General features: G+C 38.8%; 1 non-coding gene across 1 annotated transcript; it reads left to right on the forward strand.

The window, feature by feature from the left end:
• Positions 1-4828: 4828 nt before the first annotated feature.
• On the forward strand, positions 4829-4984 carry LOC130903168 (5.8S ribosomal RNA). Its single transcript, XR_009060576.1, has one exon. It is a non-coding gene; the product is annotated as a 5.8S ribosomal RNA (ribosomal RNA).
• The last annotated feature ends 16 nt before the right edge of the window (positions 4985-5000 follow it).

A 5000-nucleotide genomic window follows, 5' to 3' on the forward strand; every position in this document is an offset into this window, starting at 1 on the left:
ATCCACATCCAAAACAACTCTTTCAATTTTCACAGTTAATTTTGTTCATCAAGTTCCTATATCGAGAGCAATCTAATTTCATAATACTTGTTATTCATCATTATTACTATTTTCATAAAACTTTCATATAACACACCTCGAACCGCTTCTACATACAAAACATCTCCATTCAATTTTCACAATTCATCTTTTTCGACGAGTTCCTATATCCTGCCGCCCAGACACCAAACTTAACACGATTCTATAGACACTAGCGCCCTCTGCCGGAGAGACGCCAAACTTAACACGGTTTTATAGACACTAGCGCCCTCTGCCGGCCAGACGACAAACTAAACACGAACTTTTTCTAATCCAACTTTCACAATACATCTATTTCATACAACTTTTATATGTTACACCTCGAACGGTTTCTATTTTCATAAAACTTTAAACTAACTTACCCTAACCTAACCTAACCTAACCTAACCTAACCTAACCTAAACTAACCTAACCTAACCTAACCTAACCTAACCTAACCTAACCTAACCTAACCTAACCTAACCTAACCTAACCTAACCTAACCTAACCTAACCTAACCTAACCTAACCTAACCTAACCTAACCTAACCTAACCTAACCTAACCTAACCTAACCTAACCTAACCTAACCTAACCTAACCTAACCTAACCTAACCTAACCTAACGTTTTTTTTAGTGTGGATGGAAAAATCTTCATAATACCCATCAGAAGGTGTCCCAGGTGTGCATCGCTTCACACAACCGAAACTAACATACATCTATTTCTTTATTTTTGGACAAGTACCTATTATATCGAGCGGAATATAAATTCACAATACTTTTTTCCCTTTGTTTCACTATTTTTATACAACTTTTATATGTTACACCCCGAACGGCTTCTACATACTAAACACCTTCATTCAATTTTCACAATTCATCTTTTTCGACAAGTTCCTATATCGAGCGGAATCTAATTTCCTAATACTTTGCTTTTCATAATTATTACTATTTTCATACAACTTTTATATAATACACCTCGTACGTTCATACATCGAGCGGCCATCTAATTTCATAATACTTTTTTCCGTTATTGTTAATATTTTCATAACACTTTTATATAATATACCTCGAACGGCTTCTACATAAAAAAAATTTCCATTCAATTTACACAATTCAACTTTTTCGACAAGTTCCTATATCCTGCCGACCAGACACCAAACTTAATACGGTTTTATAGACACTAGCGCCCTCTGCCGGCCAGACACCGAACTTAACACTGTTTTATAGACACTAGCGCCCTCTGCCGGAGAGACGACAAACTAAACACCTTTTTATAGACACTAGCGCCCTCTGCCGGAGAGACGACAAACTAAACACCTTTTCATAGACACTAGCGCCCTCTGCCGGAGAGACGACAAACTAAACACCTTTTTATAGACACTAGCGCCCTCTGCCGGCCAGTCACCGAACTTAACACGGTTTAATAGACACTAGCGCCCTCTGCCGGCCAGAAGACAAACTAAATACCGTTTTATAGACACTAGCGCTCTCTGCCGGCCAGTCACCGAACTTAGCTAATTTCGTAATACTTTGCTTTTCATAATTATTACTATTTTCATACAACTTTTATATAATACACCTCGTACGTTCATACATCGAGCGACGATCTAATTTCATAATACTTTTTTTCTTTATCGTTAATATTTTCATAACACTTTTATGTCATACACCTCGGACGACTTCTACATACAAAACATCTCCATTCAACTTCACATATCATCTTTCTCGACAAGTTCCTATATCGAGCGGAATTAAATTTCATAATACTTGTTTTTCATTATTATTTCTATTTTCATACAACTTTTATATAATACACCTCGTACGTTCATACATCGAGCGGCCATCTAATTTCATAATACTTTTTTCCGTTATTGTTAATATTTTCATAACACTTTTATATAATATACCTCGAACGACTTCTACATAAAAAAAATTTCCATCCAATTTACACAATTCAACTTTTTCGACAAGTTCCTATATCCTGCCGACCAGACACCAAACTTTATACGGTTTTATAGACACTAGCGCCCTCTGCCGGCCAGTCACCGAACTTAACACTGTTTTATAGACACTAGCGCCCTCTGCCGGCCAGTCACCGAACTTAACACGGTTTAATAGACACTAGCGCCCTCTGCCGGCCAGAAGACAAACCAAACACAGTTTTATAGACACTAGCGCCCTCTGCCGGCCAGACGACAAACTGAACACGGTTTTATAGACACTAGCGCCCTCTGCCGGAGAGACGACAAACTAAACACATTTTTATAGACACTAGCGCCCTCTGCCGGCCAGTCAGGATCAATTGGAGGGCAAGTCTGGTGCCAGCAGCCGCGGTAATTCCAGCTCCAATAGCGTATATTAAAGTTGTTGCGGTTAAAAAGCTCGTAGTCGAATCTGTGTCCCACGCCGCTGGTTCATCGTACGCGGTGTTAACTGGCGTGTCGTGGGACGTCCTGCCGGTGGGCTTAGCTCGCAAGGGCGGCCCAACTCAATCCCGCCGCGGTGCTCTTGACTGAGTGTCGAGGTGGGCCGGCACGTTTACTTTGAACAAATTAGAGTGCTTAAAGCAGGCCAAAATTTTGCCTGAATACTGTGTGCATGGAATAATGGAATAGGACCTCGGTTCTATTTTGTTGGTTTTCGGAACCCCGAGGTAATGATTAATAGGAACGGATGGGGGCATTCGTATTGCGACGTTAGAGGTGAAATTCTTGGATCGTCGCAAGACGGACAGAAGCGAAAGCATTTGCCAAAAACGCTTTCATTGATCAAGAACGAAAGTTAGAGGTTCGAAGGCGATCAGATACCGCCCTAGTTCTAACCATAAACGATGCCAGCTAGCGATCCGCCGACGTTCCTCCGATGACTCGGCGGGCAGCTTCCGGGAAACCAAAGCTTTTGGGTTCCGGGGGAAGTATGGTTGCAAAGCTGAAACTTAAAGGAATTGACGGAAGGGCACCACCAGGAGTGGAGCCTGCGGCTTAATTTGACTCAACACGGGAAACCTCACCAGGCCCGGACACCGGAAGGATTGACAGATTGAGAGCTCTTTCTTGATTCGGTGGGTGGTGGTGCATGGCCGTTCTTAGTTGGTGGAGCGATTTGTCTGGTTAATTCCGATAACGAACGAGACTCTAGCCTGCTAACTAGGCGTATTTCGACATCCCAAAGGCCCGTCGGTATTGAGTTTCGGCTCTTGCCGTTCGCGGTTTTTACTGTCGGCGTACAAATAATTCTTCTTAGAGGGACAGGCGGCTTCTAGCCGCACGAGATTGAGCAATAACAGGTCTGTGATGCCCTTAGATGTTCTGGGCCGCACGCGCGCTACACTGAAGGAATCAGCGTGTCCTCCCTGGCCGAGCGGCCCGGGTAACCCGCTGAACCTCCTTCGTGCTAGGGATTGGGGCTTGCAATTGTTCCCCATGAACGAGGAATTCCCAGTAAGCGCGAGTCATAAGCTCGCGTTGATTACGTCCCTGCCCTTTGTACACACCGCCCGTCGCTACTACCGATTGAATGATTTAGTGAGGTCTTCGGACTGAGCGCGGTGGCGTTTCGGCGTCGCCGATGCTTCGGAAAGATGACCAAACTTGATCATTTAGAGGAAGTAAAAGTCGTAACAAGGTTTCCGTAGGTGAACCTGCGGAAGGATCATTACAGAGTATTTGTTCGTTTTTAAACAAAAAAAAAAAACGAAATCAAGTCTGTATTAATTGTAAAAGAAAATTTTCTTCTACAAAATTATCGAACTCTTCAAAAGAAATTTATATATGTTATAAATTATATATATATTATAGATGTATATATATTGAAATCTTTTTTTAATTTTTACAAAATTCGAACAAGTTTCGAATAAAATTAAAAAAAAAAAAAGATAAATATAATTCATACGTCTATAAAAATATATTTACATATATAAATTTTTCCAATAAAAATATAACGAAAAATTTTTATCATAGTTTATAGAAGGCGTCGACGACGATGACGACACAACAATAACAACATATGTATTATTATATATTATAACGATTGACGGAACGATCATTAACAAAATTTCTTGTTAACTAAAAACGTTCTGATAAAGAATCGTTATTATAATAAACGAAAAATATATAGTTTATTGAAACGTCGTCTGTTGTCGTGTGTGTGTCTATATTTTTATGGATAAATTTTATTTCGTTTATTATATTATTACCTAAGTTTTTTATCGTTTGAAGGTAATACAAGAAAATATCGACAAGATTATATGTGATGATTATGTTATTGAGACATTTTCATCCGGGTACCTAAACGAAATTTAAGCACATGTCGATTCTATCGATATGTATAAAAATTCGTTTTAGAAATAATATTTTTATGTATTATTTCGAAGGTGTTCGAAGATTTACGCCCGACCGTCGAAATTTGTATAAAACTTTCAAGATAAAAAAAAAACTGTAATAATATAAAGAGGAGGAATATATCGTGCGAGATATCTGTCTATGCGCGCCTCGTTTGTAATAAAACATGTGCAGCGGTTAAAATTTATCAGATATATCAAAGTACGATATTATAATTTCTCTAAAAGTTTCGAATAATTACCATTTATTATAATATATATATATATATATATATATATATATATATATATATATATATATATATAAAAAATGTCGTTATATAAATTTTCTATACGCGTATAAGATATTATAATAATATTATTAATTTAATAATAATCAAATATTAAAAATACGACGAATAGAATATGAGAAAACGACATAATAATAGAATGATTACCCTGAACGGTGAATCACTTGGCTCGTGGGTCGATGAAGAACGCAGCTAATTGCGCGTCAACTTGTGAACTGCAGGACACATGAACATCGACATTTCGAACGCACATTGCGGTCCTCGGATACTCGTTCCCGGACCACTCCTGACTGAGGGTCGTATCAATTTAAAAGAC

Source organism: Diorhabda carinulata, unplaced genomic scaffold (genome assembly GCF_026250575.1).
Source record: "Diorhabda carinulata isolate Delta unplaced genomic scaffold, icDioCari1.1 Dcau_14, whole genome shotgun sequence".
Lineage (NCBI taxonomy): Eukaryota > Metazoa > Arthropoda > Insecta > Coleoptera > Chrysomelidae > Diorhabda > Diorhabda carinulata.